The 14,893-nt window shown below is 51.8% G+C and overlaps 12 non-coding genes and 1 pseudogene across 12 annotated transcripts; all 13 read right to left on the bottom strand.

The window, feature by feature from the left end:
• Nucleotides 1–413: 413 nt before the first annotated feature.
• On the bottom strand, nt 414–605 carry LOC119883862. The gene has a single exon (XR_005440817.1). It is a non-coding gene; the product is annotated as a U2 spliceosomal RNA (small nuclear RNA).
• A 183-nt stretch (nt 606–788) lies between these two features.
• LOC119883840 lies at nt 789–901 on the bottom strand. Its single transcript, XR_005440796.1, has one exon. It is a non-coding gene; the product is annotated as a U5 spliceosomal RNA (small nuclear RNA).
• A 968-nt stretch (nt 902–1,869) lies between these two features.
• On the bottom strand, nt 1,870–2,061 carry LOC119883873. The gene has a single exon (XR_005440828.1). It is a non-coding gene; the product is annotated as a U2 spliceosomal RNA (small nuclear RNA).
• A 183-nt stretch (nt 2,062–2,244) lies between these two features.
• On the bottom strand, nt 2,245–2,357 carry LOC119883841. Its single transcript, XR_005440797.1, has one exon. It is a non-coding gene; the product is annotated as a U5 spliceosomal RNA (small nuclear RNA).
• A 968-nt stretch (nt 2,358–3,325) lies between these two features.
• LOC119883886 lies at nt 3,326–3,517 on the bottom strand. Its single transcript, XR_005440839.1, has one exon. It is a non-coding gene; the product is annotated as a U2 spliceosomal RNA (small nuclear RNA).
• A 183-nt stretch (nt 3,518–3,700) lies between these two features.
• On the bottom strand, nt 3,701–3,813 carry LOC119883842. Its single transcript, XR_005440798.1, has one exon. It is a non-coding gene; the product is annotated as a U5 spliceosomal RNA (small nuclear RNA).
• A 968-nt stretch (nt 3,814–4,781) lies between these two features.
• On the bottom strand, nt 4,782–4,973 carry LOC119883898. Its single transcript, XR_005440851.1, has one exon. It is a non-coding gene; the product is annotated as a U2 spliceosomal RNA (small nuclear RNA).
• A 183-nt stretch (nt 4,974–5,156) lies between these two features.
• Nucleotides 5,157–5,269, bottom strand: LOC119883843. The gene has a single exon (XR_005440799.1). It is a non-coding gene; the product is annotated as a U5 spliceosomal RNA (small nuclear RNA).
• Nucleotides 5,270–6,237: 968 nt separating this feature from the next.
• On the bottom strand, nt 6,238–6,429 carry LOC119883899. The gene has a single exon (XR_005440852.1). It is a non-coding gene; the product is annotated as a U2 spliceosomal RNA (small nuclear RNA).
• A 183-nt stretch (nt 6,430–6,612) lies between these two features.
• Nucleotides 6,613–6,725, bottom strand: LOC119883844. The gene has a single exon (XR_005440800.1). It is a non-coding gene; the product is annotated as a U5 spliceosomal RNA (small nuclear RNA).
• A 968-nt stretch (nt 6,726–7,693) lies between these two features.
• LOC119883900 lies at nt 7,694–7,885 on the bottom strand. Its single transcript, XR_005440853.1, has one exon. It is a non-coding gene; the product is annotated as a U2 spliceosomal RNA (small nuclear RNA).
• A 183-nt stretch (nt 7,886–8,068) lies between these two features.
• Nucleotides 8,069–8,181, bottom strand: LOC119883845. Its single transcript, XR_005440801.1, has one exon. It is a non-coding gene; the product is annotated as a U5 spliceosomal RNA (small nuclear RNA).
• A 969-nt stretch (nt 8,182–9,150) lies between these two features.
• LOC119883795 lies at nt 9,151–9,327 on the bottom strand (annotated as a pseudogene).
• Nucleotides 9,328–14,893: the final 5,566 nt, after the last annotated feature.

A 14,893-nucleotide genomic window follows, 5' to 3' on the forward strand; every position in this document is an offset into this window, starting at 1 on the left:
TGAGGTGTTTTAGTTTCTTGTATCCTTTCTACGCTGCGGTTCCTCCACCGTGTTGGCCAACCGTGCCGGGCCTACGGAGGCGCCGCAGTGTCCCCTCCCCACCTTCTGAGAGGCTCTATCCAATCGGAGAAATGAAGGCCTGGCTTTTGGACACAGGCTACCGAGCATCCGAAATACTCGGGCTCTCGATGACGAGTGGGAGAAAGGGAGGGGAAGTGCAGGGCACATTTAACAGCCATGCCGGTCCCAAATATCCCCTCGTCGTCTGCCAATCATAAAGTGCAAATCTCGCTGCCTTCTTCGAGGCTTCAGCTGGCCGCCCCCCCTCGACTGGCGCCTTTTTCGGGCCGGCGTCCGGCAGAGCGACGAACCTCTGCGTTTGGGTCAGTATTTTGGTTTTACACAAGGCAGGAGAAGGGTGCACCGCCCCCGGAGGCACTGCAATACCGGGTCGATGCGTGGAGTGGACGGAGCAAGCCCCTCGTCTCAGCTCCCGGTGCTAAAAATCCATTTAATATGTTGCCCCCTTATAGGGGACATATCAGATATTAAACTGATAAGAACAGATACTACACTTGATCTTAGCCAAAAGGCCGAGAAGCGATAACCCCCGCTGGTTGCTTCCAGCGCCCACCTCCCGGAGCAGTTCTCCCCCTGCCGTGGCGCAGTGGTTTCAACTGCGCATAACAACGGCTGAGTCTCAGCACCTCCTCCCGAGCGCGCCTCGTCGCACCGCTCAACCTTGCCGGGGGCGGCGTTTTATTTCCTTTTCACAAACGCACGAGGCTCGGCCACACGGCAGAGCCTGCCAAAAATAGTTTTAACTCATTGGCGTCCCTCTCCACGGAAGTCTTTAGTAAAAGGCGAAAGACTTGTACGTTATGAAGAGAAACCCGAGTAAGTACGGGCCCCTCCTCCAGAGCCGCCGACGAGCCTAGTCGTCCCGGCCACTACCCTCACGGTAAGCCTCACTCTGCCTCTCGAGTCCCAAGTACCAGGCCACGCCCGTTCCCCTACCCCTCCCCAGGTCATGGCAGGCTCTATCCAATCGGGCTGCGGAGAGACGAAGGCCTGGCTTTTGGACAGAGGCTACCGAACGACTCGGGCTCTTGTAGCCTCTCGATGACGAGTGAGAGAAAGGGAGGGGAAATGTGGCCGATCGCTTCTCGGCCTTTTGGCCAAGACTGCAATGGCCTCCTCTTTCTGGTTAAAACCTTTGCCGGTTTGGGGCTTCGTTTTGTGTCACCAGCTTTTCTGGGAGGAGATTCACCTCATTCCTTGTGAATAAAATTTCAACTTTGCCGTAGCTGAAAAACTTTTGCAACAAGGAATTCATTGGTCCCGAGGACTGCCTACCTGTCCTCTGCCGGACTGCCACCTTGACCAGACCAAAGACGAGAAGGTAAGTGTGTTTTATTCACCGATTTAGCAGTTGTAGCAGGTTTTCTTGCTTCATTTGAGGTGTTTTAGTTTCTTGTATCCTTTCTACGCTGCGGTTCCTCCACCGTGTTGGCCAACCGTGCCGGGCCTACGGAGGCGCCGCAGTGTCCCCTCCCCACCTTCTGAGAGGCTCTATCCAATCGGAGAAATGAAGGCCTGGCTTTTGGACACAGGCTACCGAGCATCCGAAATACTCGGGCTCTCGATGACGAGTGGGAGAAAGGGAGGGGAAGTGCAGGGCACATTTAACAGCCATGCCGGTCCCAAATATCCCCTCGTCGTCTGCCAATCATAAAGTGCAAATCTCGCTGCCTTCTTCGAGGCTTCAGCTGGCCGCCCCCCCTCGACTGGCGCCTTTTTCGGGCCGGCGTCCGGCAGAGCGACGACCTCTGCGTTTGGGTCAGTATTTTGGTTTTACACAAGGCAGGAGAAGGGTGCACCGCCCCCGGAGGCACTGCAATACCGGGTCGATGCGTGGAGTGGACGGAGCAAGCCCCTCGTCTCAGCTCCCGGTGCTAAAAATCCATTTAATATGTTGCCCCCTTATAGGGGACATATCAGATATTAAACTGATAAGAACAGATACTACACTTGATCTTAGCCAAAAGGCCGAGAAGCGATAACCCCCGCTGGTTGCTTCCAGCGCCCACCTCCCGGAGCAGTTCTCCCCCTGCCGTGGCGCAGTGGTTTCAACTGCGCATAACAACGGCTGAGTCTCAGCACCTCCTCCCGAGCGCGCCTCGTCGCACCGCTCAACCTTGCCGGGGGCGGCGTTTTATTTCCTTTTCACAAACGCACGAGGCTCGGCCACACGGCAGAGCCTGCCAAAAATAGTTTTAACTCATTGGCGTCCCTCTCCACGGAAGTCTTTAGTAAAAGGCGAAAGACTTGTACGTTATGAAGAGAAACCCGAGTAAGTACGGGCCCCTCCTCCAGAGCCGCCGACGAGCCTAGTCGTCCCGGCCACTACCCTCACGGTAAGCCTCACTCTGCCTCTCGAGTCCCAAGTACCAGGCCACGCCCGTTCCCCTACCCCTCCCCAGGTCATGGCAGGCTCTATCCAATCGGGCTGCGGAGAGACGAAGGCCTGGCTTTTGGACAGAGGCTACCGAACGACTCGGGCTCTTGTAGCCTCTCGATGACGAGTGAGAGAAAGGGAGGGGAAATGTGGCCGATCGCTTCTCGGCCTTTTGGCCAAGACTGCAATGGCCTCCTCTTTCTGGTTAAAACCTTTGCCGGTTTGGGGCTTCGTTTTGTGTCACCAGCTTTTCTGGGAGGAGATTCACCTCATTCCTTGTGAATAAAATTTCAACTTTGCCGTAGCTGAAAAACTTTTGCAACAAGGAATTCATTGGTCCCGAGGACTGCCTACCTGTCCTCTGCCGGACTGCCACCTTGACCAGACCAAAGACGAGAAGGTAAGTGTGTTTTATTCACCGATTTAGCAGTTGTAGCAGGTTTTCTTGCTTCATTTGAGGTGTTTTAGTTTCTTGTATCCTTTCTACGCTGCGGTTCCTCCACCGTGTTGGCCAACCGTGCCGGGCCTACGGAGGCGCCGCAGTGTCCCCTCCCCACCTTCTGAGAGGCTCTATCCAATCGGAGAAATGAAGGCCTGGCTTTTGGACACAGGCTACCGAGCATCCGAAATACTCGGGCTCTCGATGACGAGTGGGAGAAAGGGAGGGGAAGTGCAGGGCACATTTAACAGCCATGCCGGTCCCAAATATCCCCTCGTCGTCTGCCAATCATAAAGTGCAAATCTCGCTGCCTTCTTCGAGGCTTCAGCTGGCCGCCCCCCCTCGACTGGCGCCTTTTTCGGGCCGGCGTCCGGCAGAGCGACGACCTCTGCGTTTGGGTCAGTATTTTGGTTTTACACAAGGCAGGAGAAGGGTGCACCGCCCCCGGAGGCACTGCAATACCGGGTCGATGCGTGGAGTGGACGGAGCAAGCCCCTCGTCTCAGCTCCCGGTGCTAAAAATCCATTTAATATGTTGCCCCCTTATAGGGGACATATCAGATATTAAACTGATAAGAACAGATACTACACTTGATCTTAGCCAAAAGGCCGAGAAGCGATAACCCCCGCTGGTTGCTTCCAGCGCCCACCTCCCGGAGCAGTTCTCCCCCTGCCGTGGCGCAGTGGTTTCAACTGCGCATAACAACGGCTGAGTCTCAGCACCTCCTCCCGAGCGCGCCTCGTCGCACCGCTCAACCTTGCCGGGGGCGGCGTTTTATTTCCTTTTCACAAACGCACGAGGCTCGGCCACACGGCAGAGCCTGCCAAAAATAGTTTTAACTCATTGGCGTCCCTCTCCACGGAAGTCTTTAGTAAAAGGCGAAAGACTTGTACGTTATGAAGAGAAACCCGAGTAAGTACGGGCCCCTCCTCCAGAGCCGCCGACGAGCCTAGTCGTCCCGGCCACTACCCTCACGGTAAGCCTCACTCTGCCTCTCGAGTCCCAAGTACCAGGCCACGCCCGTTCCCCTACCCCTCCCCAGGTCATGGCAGGCTCTATCCAATCGGGCTGCGGAGAGACGAAGGCCTGGCTTTTGGACAGAGGCTACCGAACGACTCGGGCTCTTGTAGCCTCTCGATGACGAGTGAGAGAAAGGGAGGGGAAATGTGGCCGATCGCTTCTCGGCCTTTTGGCCAAGACTGCAATGGCCTCCTCTTTCTGGTTAAAACCTTTGCCGGTTTGGGGCTTCGTTTTGTGTCACCAGCTTTTCTGGGAGGAGATTCACCTCATTCCTTGTGAATAAAATTTCAACTTTGCCGTAGCTGAAAAACTTTTGCAACAAGGAATTCATTGGTCCCGAGGACTGCCTACCTGTCCTCTGCCGGACTGCCACCTTGACCAGACCAAAGACGAGAAGGTAAGTGTGTTTTATTCACCGATTTAGCAGTTGTAGCAGGTTTTCTTGCTTCATTTGAGGTGTTTTAGTTTCTTGTATCCTTTCTACGCTGCGGTTCCTCCACCGTGTTGGCCAACCGTGCCGGGCCTACGGAGGCGCCGCAGTGTCCCCTCCCCACCTTCTGAGAGGCTCTATCCAATCGGAGAAATGAAGGCCTGGCTTTTGGACACAGGCTACCGAGCATCCGAAATACTCGGGCTCTCGATGACGAGTGGGAGAAAGGGAGGGGAAGTGCAGGGCACATTTAACAGCCATGCCGGTCCCAAATATCCCCTCGTCGTCTGCCAATCATAAAGTGCAAATCTCGCTGCCTTCTTCGAGGCTTCAGCTGGCCGCCCCCCCTCGACTGGCGCCTTTTTCGGGCCGGCGTCCGGCAGAGCGACGACCTCTGCGTTTGGGTCAGTATTTTGGTTTTACACAAGGCAGGAGAAGGGTGCACCGCCCCCGGAGGCACTGCAATACCGGGTCGATGCGTGGAGTGGACGGAGCAAGCCCCTCGTCTCAGCTCCCGGTGCTAAAAATCCATTTAATATGTTGCCCCCTTATAGGGGACATATCAGATATTAAACTGATAAGAACAGATACTACACTTGATCTTAGCCAAAAGGCCGAGAAGCGATAACCCCCGCTGGTTGCTTCCAGCGCCCACCTCCCGGAGCAGTTCTCCCCCTGCCGTGGCGCAGTGGTTTCAACTGCGCATAACAACGGCTGAGTCTCAGCACCTCCTCCCGAGCGCGCCTCGTCGCACCGCTCAACCTTGCCGGGGGCGGCGTTTTATTTCCTTTTCACAAACGCACGAGGCTCGGCCACACGGCAGAGCCTGCCAAAAATAGTTTTAACTCATTGGCGTCCCTCTCCACGGAAGTCTTTAGTAAAAGGCGAAAGACTTGTACGTTATGAAGAGAAACCCGAGTAAGTACGGGCCCCTCCTCCAGAGCCGCCGACGAGCCTAGTCGTCCCGGCCACTACCCTCACGGTAAGCCTCACTCTGCCTCTCGAGTCCCAAGTACCAGGCCACGCCCGTTCCCCTACCCCTCCCCAGGTCATGGCAGGCTCTATCCAATCGGGCTGCGGAGAGACGAAGGCCTGGCTTTTGGACAGAGGCTACCGAACGACTCGGGCTCTTGTAGCCTCTCGATGACGAGTGAGAGAAAGGGAGGGGAAATGTGGCCGATCGCTTCTCGGCCTTTTGGCCAAGACTGCAATGGCCTCCTCTTTCTGGTTAAAACCTTTGCCGGTTTGGGGCTTCGTTTTGTGTCACCAGCTTTTCTGGGAGGAGATTCACCTCATTCCTTGTGAATAAAATTTCAACTTTGCCGTAGCTGAAAAACTTTTGCAACAAGGAATTCATTGGTCCCGAGGACTGCCTACCTGTCCTCTGCCGGACTGCCACCTTGACCAGACCAAAGACGAGAAGGTAAGTGTGTTTTATTCACCGATTTAGCAGTTGTAGCAGGTTTTCTTGCTTCATTTGAGGTGTTTTAGTTTCTTGTATCCTTTCTACGCTGCGGTTCCTCCACCGTGTTGGCCAACCGTGCCGGGCCTACGGAGGCGCCGCAGTGTCCCCTCCCCACCTTCTGAGAGGCTCTATCCAATCGGAGAAATGAAGGCCTGGCTTTTGGACACAGGCTACCGAGCATCCGAAATACTCGGGCTCTCGATGACGAGTGGGAGAAAGGGAGGGGAAGTGCAGGGCACATTTAACAGCCATGCCGGTCCCAAATATCCCCTCGTCGTCTGCCAATCATAAAGTGCAAATCTCGCTGCCTTCTTCGAGGCTTCAGCTGGCCGCCCCCCCTCGACTGGCGCCTTTTTCGGGCCGGCGTCCGGCAGAGCGACGACCTCTGCGTTTGGGTCAGTATTTTGGTTTTACACAAGGCAGGAGAAGGGTGCACCGCCCCCGGAGGCACTGCAATACCGGGTCGATGCGTGGAGTGGACGGAGCAAGCCCCTCGTCTCAGCTCCCGGTGCTAAAAATCCATTTAATATGTTGCCCCCTTATAGGGGACATATCAGATATTAAACTGATAAGAACAGATACTACACTTGATCTTAGCCAAAAGGCCGAGAAGCGATAACCCCCGCTGGTTGCTTCCAGCGCCCACCTCCCGGAGCAGTTCTCCCCCTGCCGTGGCGCAGTGGTTTCAACTGCGCATAACAACGGCTGAGTCTCAGCACCTCCTCCCGAGCGCGCCTCGTCGCACCGCTCAACCTTGCCGGGGGCGGCGTTTTATTTCCTTTTCACAAACGCACGAGGCTCGGCCACACGGCAGAGCCTGCCAAAAATAGTTTTAACTCATTGGCGTCCCTCTCCACGGAAGTCTTTAGTAAAAGGCGAAAGACTTGTACGTTATGAAGAGAAACCCGAGTAAGTACGGGCCCCTCCTCCAGAGCCGCCGACGAGCCTAGTCGTCCCGGCCACTACCCTCACGGTAAGCCTCACTCTGCCTCTCGAGTCCCAAGTACCAGGCCACGCCCGTTCCCCTACCCCTCCCCAGGTCATGGCAGGCTCTATCCAATCGGGCTGCGGAGAGACGAAGGCCTGGCTTTTGGACAGAGGCTACCGAACGACTCGGGCTCTTGTAGCCTCTCGATGACGAGTGAGAGAAAGGGAGGGGAAATGTGGCCGATCGCTTCTCGGCCTTTTGGCCAAGACTGCAATGGCCTCCTCTTTCTGGTTAAAACCTTTGCCGGTTTGGGGCTTCGTTTTGTGTCACCAGCTTTTCTGGGAGGAGATTCACCTCATTCCTTGTGAATAAAATTTCAACTTTGCCGTAGCTGAAAAACTTTTGCAACAAGGAATTCATTGGTCCCGAGGACTGCCTACCTGTCCTCTGCCGGACTGCCACCTTGACCAGACCAAAGACGAGAAGGTAAGTGTGTTTTATTCACCGATTTAGCAGTTGTAGCAGGTTTTCTTGCTTCATTTGAGGTGTTTTAGTTTCTTGTATCCTTTCTACGCTGCGGTTCCTCCACCGTGTTGGCCAACCGTGCCGGGCCTACGGAGGCGCCGCAGTGTCCCCTCCCCACCTTCTGAGAGGCTCTATCCAATCGGAGAAATGAAGGCCTGGCTTTTGGACACAGGCTACCGAGCATCCGAAATACTCGGGCTCTCGATGACGAGTGGGAGAAAGGGAGGGGAAGTGCAGGGCACATTTAACAGCCATGCCGGTCCCAAATATCCCCTCGTCGTCTGCCAATCATAAAGTGCAAATCTCGCTGCCTTCTTCGAGGCTTCAGCTGGCCGCCCCCCCTCGACTGGCGCCTTTTTCGGGCCGGCGTCCGGCAGAGCGACGACCTCTGCGTTTGGGTCAGTATTTTGGTTTTACACAAGGCAGGAGAAGGGTGCACCGCCCCCGGAGGCACTGCAATACCGGGTCGATGCGTGGAGTGGACGGAGCAAGCCCCTCGTCTCAGCTCCCGGTGCTAAAAATCCATTTAATATGTTGCCCCCTTATAGGGGACATATCAGATATTAAACTGATAAGAACAGATACTACACTTGATCTTAGCCAAAAGGCCGAGAAGCGATAACCCCCGCTGGTTGCTTCCAGCGCCCACCTCCCGGAGCAGTTCTCCCCCTGCCGTGGCGCAGTGGTTTCAACTGCGCATAACAACGGCTGAGTCTCAGCACCTCCTCCCGAGCGCGCCTCGTCGCACCGCTCAACCTTGCCGGGGGCGGCGTTTTATTTCCTTTTCACAAACGCACGAGGCTCGGCCACACGGCAGAGCCTGCCAAAAATAGTTTTAACTCATTGGCGTCCCTCTCCACGGAAGTCTTTAGTAAAAGGCGAAAGACTTGTACGTTATGAAGAGAAACCCGAGTAAGTACGGGCCCCTCCTCCAGAGCCGCCGACGAGCCTAGTCGTCCCGGCCACTACCCTCACGGTAAGCCTCACTCTGCCTCTCGAGTCCCAAGTACCAGGCCACGCCCGTTCCCCTACCCCTCCCCAGGTCATGGCAGGCTCTATCCAATCGGGCTGCGGAGAGACGAAGGCCTGGCTTTTGGACAGAGGCTACCGAACGACTCGGGCTCTTGTAGCCTCTCGATGACGAGTGAGAGAAAGGGAGGGGAAATGTGGCCGATCGCTTCTCGGCCTTTTGGCCAAGACTGCAATGGCCTCCTCTTTCTGGTTAAAACCTTTGCCGGTTTGGGGCTTCGTTTTGTGTCACCAGCTTTTCTGGGAGGAGATTCACCTCATTCCTTGTGAATAAAATTTCAACTTTGCCGTAGCTGAAAAACTTTTGCAACAAGGAATTCATTGGTCCCGAGGACTGCCTACCTGTCCTCTGCCGGACTGCCACCTTGACCAGACCAAAGACGAGAAGGTAAGTGTGTTTTATTCACCGATTTAGCAGTTGTAGCAGGTTTTCTTGCTTCATTTGAGGTGTTTTAGTTTCTTGTATCCTTTCTACGCTGCGGTTCCTCCACCGTGTTGGCCAACCGTGCCGGGCCTACGGAGGCGCCGCAGTGTCCCCTCCCCACCTTCTGAGAGGCTCTATCCAATCGGAGAAATGAAGGCCTGGCTTTTGGACACAGGCTACCGAGCATCCGAAATACTCGGGCTCTCGATGACGAGTGGGAGAAAGGGAGGGGAAGTGCAGGGCACATTTAACAGCCATGCCGGTCCCAAATATCCCCTCGTCGTCTGCCAATCATAAAGTGCAAATCTCGCTGCCTTCTTCGAGGCTTCAGCTGGCCGCCCCCCCTCGACTGGCGCCTTTTTCGGGCCGGCGTCCGGCAGAGCGACGAACCTCTGCGTTTGGGTCAGTATTTTGGTTTTACACAAGGCAGGAGAAGGGTGCACCGCCCCCGGAGGCACTGCAATACCGGGTCGATGCGTGGAGTGGACGGAGCAAGCCCCTCGTCTCAGCTCCCGGTGCTAAAAATCCATTTAATATGTTGCCCCCTTATAGGGGACATATCAGATATTAAACTGATAAGAACAGATTTTTTTTCTTTTGAGAAAAATTTTATTGACACTCAATTCAAACATGATTCATAATATGTCAATTCCAAGTTACCTTTTAAAATACAACACGTCAATAAATAGATAAATGTTCTCTGTAAAACAACATTTAAAAAAAGTGTTTAAAATGCATTACAGATAACGTCATAAATTAAAGGTATAAAATGGTTTTCAGCTTGTCCATGTCAGTGAGTGTCTGTTAAAAGTCTTCAAAGCGGAGTGCATTTGTTAAAATAAAACTCACAAAAAATAAATGGATAATAAAAGCTCTTCTCCAAGTCCACTGTTGTGCAGGAGTGTAGTGAGTCCCTATCAAAGGGGAACTCATTCAGCTCCCCCAAACAGATTTGGTCTCTCGGGATCTTGTGCAGGCGCTCAGAGGAGACCCTCACCCTGTAGCTCCTTCCCACCAACCTCACCCGGAGGGTCAGGCCGCCGCTGCCTTGAACTTTCCTTGTGTGGCTCCGGCTCCTCCGTCCGAATGGGCACAGAGGCGATTCTTCTTTGTGGCTGTGTCCTAGGCCCGCCGCCTGCAGCTCTGGCCGTTTGGACCGTTGCTGCGGCCATCCGGATCACAGCCACGGGGGGATCTGCATGTGCTTTCTTGCCAGCAAGTTTCTGGAGGTCCATATGGCGTCTTTGATGGCGGCTAGGGTGAGCCACTGTTTGGCAAATGTACGTGCTGGTATCTGATTTCCTTGGCTCACCCCGTACAGCACCAGCTGTGGTGTGAGGACCTCCCTTGCTGGCAAGTACGGGAATTGCAAGGAGCCGGCCGTTGCCCACTGTTCTACGGCAGCGCTGCACTCCCAGAGCAGATGCCTTACCGACTCAGGCGCGCCACAACCTGGTCGGGGGCAAGTTGAGTGCGCCGACATGCCCCGGGAGTGCATTACGGACCTGACTGGGAGGATCTCATGAGCCACCATCCATGACAGGTCCCGGAGTCTGTTTGGAAGAGCTGGATGGTTCACGTTGCGCCAAACTGTTGAGGGCTCGCCGAATGCAAGCCCGCGCACTGGACTCACTGGTTCCCGCTCCTGCACAACAGAAATGAGAGAGCGGTGAGTGGTTAAAACCTGCAACTCCTCCTGCTCAAGGTTAAAATGCCTTAAAAATGACTGGATAAAAGCATAGGCTGGTGGCAGGTTAAAAGACACTGGTACTTTGAGACTTGTGGGTAAGATCTTAAGTTTTCTGAGGTAGGACCCCATCCAGAACCGTGTCATTGCTGCGGTCTTGGGGTTTCTGGATGGGGCTGTGGCGGTTGCGATGTGTAGTGCTGTGTATCTGCTTCCTAGGAACAAGTGCAGGTCTGGCACTCCTTTTCCTCCTTTCTCCTTTGGCTTCTTCATCACGCTTCGTCTCAGTCTTTCCCACTTGGAGCCCCACAAAAAATAAAAGATGGCTCGTTCCAGGTCTAAGATCACTCTCCTAGGCGGGATAAAAACAGAACTGATGAGTAAAAGCAAAGGTAAAATCACTGCTTTGATGATTAAAACCTTTCCTTCTAAAGTCAGTCCTCTAAGTGTCCAGTACCCTAGTCTCTGCCTGACTTTCCCTACTATGTCTGCCCAATTGTTTTCCCCTCCCCCTCCCTATCAAACCTGATCCCAAGTATTTTTTGGTCAGTCTGGGTCACAGTCAGGGGGAGTCCTGTCGTCTCAGTCGCTGTCCACGGTCCATAAAAATGGGCTTGGGTCTTGCTTCTGTTCAGCTTTGACCCAGAGGCCTGTCCGAACCAGTCAGTCAAGTCCAGCGTCCTGTTGACAGATAAAAGGTCAGTGCATAAAATGTTGATGTCGTCCATATATAAAATACATTTTGTCTCGAGTCCCCCGCTCCCTGGGACTCCTACCCCATGGATTCGTTGGTCCCTTCTCAAGGTCTGTGCCAGTGGTTCTATACAGATAACGTAGAGGAGGGCAGATAACGGACAACCCTGACGGACACCGCAGTTTATATCCACTGCTCTTGTCAGATGCCCGTTAACAATGAATTTGCTGTTGATCTCCCGGTACAGCAGTCCCACCCAGGCTATAAACCTTCTCGGGAACCCCATTTTTTGCAGTACCTGGAAAAGGTACTGGTGCGAGACCCGATCAAAGGCTTTCTCAAAATCTAAATTCAGGACTACTAGCCGAATGTTTCTGTCTCTCGCGTAACAGATGGTATCTCGGATCAGTACGAGGCTGTCGGTGATCTTCCTCCCCGGGACGGCACAGGCTTGATCCGGGTGAATCAGATCTTCTAAAAACAAGGACATGCGTGAGGCTAAAGTTTACTAAAAAGTTTACAGTCAAAATTTAAGAGTGTGATAGGTCTCCAATTTTTCAAGTCCGTCTTGTCTTTGTCTTTGTGAAGGAGAGTCACTATCCCTGCTCTAAAGCTGTCAGGAAGTCGGTCCATTTGTTCAAAATCCATAAAAACAGCAAGCAAGTCTGGTGCTAAAATGTCCCAAAATGTCAGATAAAATTCCAAGGGAAGCCCGTCTTCTCCCGGCGACTTCCCTGTCTTAAAAGATTTGATGCATTTGTTTAATTCCGGTATCGTAAAATCTTGGGTTAAAAGCACGTTGTCGTTTGTTGCTTGGTCAATGGATTTTAAAACTTCGGTCATGGTGTCCCCGTTAACAGTTTTGTATGCGTACAGTTCACGGTAAAAATGTTCGACAGTTTCTTTGATTTCCTCTGTTGTGTCAGCTGTGCACCCGTTTTCTTTTTTAAGTCTCAACATGGCCCCCCCTTTATTTACGATTTTCTTAAAAAAATATCTTGTGCACTTCTCTCCTTCCTCTATTTCCCTTTCCTTGCTTCTTAAAATCACACCTTTGCTATTAATTTCTGCTAAAACCGACATCTCTGTTTTAATTTGTTTTATCTCTTCATTAAAATCCATTCCATGTTGGATTAGTTTAAAATACCTCTGAAGCCGTTTCTGCAGTCCCAACATGCGTCTGTTGTCCCTCTTTTTCTTTCTTTTCCCTGCCTGTCTGTAAAACGTCTTTGTCTTTCCCTTCACCATTTCCCACCACTGTGCACGTGTATCGTAAAAGTCTTGAAGGGTCTGCCACTCTCGGTATTGCTCCCTGTACAGCCTAACTAGCTCCCTGTCTTCTAACAGGGAGCAATTGAGCTTCCACAGACCACTTCCTGCCGTCACACCGGAAGAGAGTGAAAGGGTGCAGGAAAGAATTGCGTGATCAGAAAAGAAAACAGGTTCCAATCTAGCATCGGTTGGTGGGCAATCACGTGATAAAATGTAGTCTATGCGAGAGGCTCGGGTGCCATCACTACTGAACCAGGTGAAGCCCTCCTCTCTGGGATGCATGGTTTTAAAACAGTCCACAAGTCTAAAATCACTGCATATGCTTTGAAGTAAAACTGAAGTCTTGTCCACTTTAAAATCGTCCCCTATTCTTCTCCTATCGTTCCTGCTTAAAATACAATTAAAATCCCCCCCTACAACTAAAGGTGCCCTGCCTAGCATGTGGGGCTGCAGGTCTTCTAAAAGGTCATACCTGTCGTTCTTGTCATTAAAGCCATAAATATTTAAGACGTTAAAATCCTTCCCCATAAAAGTCAAGTGTGTTAAAAGTGCCCGACCATCTCTCACCACAGTGCTGCCCTTCACCAGACTAGAGGGTTTTTTATTAAAATGGCCACTCCATCATTTTTGTTTTCATTTGAGCCGCTCCATATCGACGTTTGTGGCCATAACTCCTCCCATTCTCTGTAGTGTTTTAAAAATGGTAGGCCGCATTCCTGTATTAAAAACACGTCAGACTTAAAAGAGTTAAGAAAGGATAAAACAATCTGGGCTCTAACTCTCGACTTCACACTCCTCACATTGATAGTTGAGAAGGTGAGTGTCATGAGTATGGTTAAAATTTGCAGGTATGACATCTTAAAAGACTAAAAAAAAAGGGGGATTTCAAATGTTTAAAAAACAGCAGTTAGTGGATTTCTTGTGAATGGAGCTCTTCCTTCATTCTCATGGGTGAGAGATGACGGGGTTGAGCTCCATTTCCCTTTCGGACTCTAGGAGTTGGCCTCTGACGCAGGGTTGCATTGAGCTTTGAGTCCTTAGGGGTTGATTGCAGAGCTATAGTTAAAAAAGAGACTTCATTAGGCGAATTGGAGGGGAAGACTCTGGGCTCCTCCACAGATGAACTGTCTGAGTAGCTCTCAGCTCTTCCCCTCTTTTCCGAGGCTCCAGGAGACTCAGAAGACAATTCTGAAATTAGTCTCTTGGCCGGCTGGGCATTGGGGAGGGGGACATCCTCGCTATCACTCTGTGACTGGCCAAATTTTTGTTCTGAGCCAGTCACTGAGCTAGCTCCGCCTTCTGCCTGCACTGCCACTGCTTCTCCCTGTTCTCCACTTGTGGGGCAGCTGCAGGCCCCTCCCCTTCTCCCGCCTCTACTGGTCCTTCTCCTCCAATCACAGGATTTGGCGGGAGATTTGAATTCTCCAGCCCAGCCTCTTCAATTAGCTCTCTAACTGCTTCGTCTTGTCCGCCATTTTGTGCCTTTGCTGCCTTTAATTTGTTGGCAAACGACTTAGGGCAATCTCTGAAGAGGTGGTTTGTTTCTCCACAAAGATTGCACTTTCTGCCATTGGTGCATTCCTCGAAAGTATGCCCAATTTCTCTACATTTACCACAAATGATCTGCTGGCACGCTTCTGCCAGGTGCCCATTCTCACCACACTTGCGGCAGAGTTTGGGCTGGCCCTGGTAATGAATGTAGCCCCTGTTGTTTCCCAGAACTATCATGGATGGCAGATGTTTCAGGCCCTGGAAGCCTTGAGGGTCTTGCCATTGTTGGATGGGGACCCTCCAAGCGCAATTCCAGATGCCATCCTCATCTCTCACTTTGGTAGCCTGGCCTTTAACAGTGCAAAATCTGCCCAGCCACAAACAAATGTCATCTGCATTCACAGTCTCATTGAACATTCTGACAATTACCGTTTTAGCGGCATTATCAGTCAGTTTCTCAACATTAAATGCAGTAAACTGGGGTTTTTCATTTTCGAAGCGTGTCCAGAAATCTCTGAACACGGCAGCAGAGACAAAACTCACATCGAAACCTTTTCCAAATGGCAGAGTCAAAATACAATTTATATCCTGCGGGGAGAATTTCAAAATGTTCTGGATCATTTTCCTTGAGAAGTCAAGCCTTGACATAACAAGGGTTTTCCCATCTTTTTCTTTGAATGTAAATCTGACACTGTGGTGCCTCCTCATGCCGGCATGGTTGGCCGCCATGGTGGAGGCACCACAACGTAAAAGTGGTAAAAAAGCTAAAACACCTAAAAAGTCTAAAACCAAGTCAACTAAAATAAGGTAAAAGAATGCTCTAAAAAGAGCAATAAAATCTACTAAAAATGTTAAAAGGTGAATAAAACACACTTACCTTGTCTTGTTTGGCCTGGTCGAGATGTTATTCCGGCAGAGTACAGGTAAGCAGTCCTCTGAACCAATGAATTCCTTTGTGTGAAACAATTTCAACTACAACAAAGTTGAAATTTTATTCACAAGGAATAATGTGAGTATCCTCCCAAAAACCT

Source organism: Micropterus salmoides, unplaced genomic scaffold, assembly GCF_014851395.1.
Source record: "Micropterus salmoides isolate LMB-PRFRI ecotype aquatic unplaced genomic scaffold, ASM1485139v1 Ms_hic_scaffold_3029, whole genome shotgun sequence".
Classification (NCBI taxonomy): domain Eukaryota; kingdom Metazoa; phylum Chordata; class Actinopteri; order Centrarchiformes; family Centrarchidae; genus Micropterus; species Micropterus salmoides.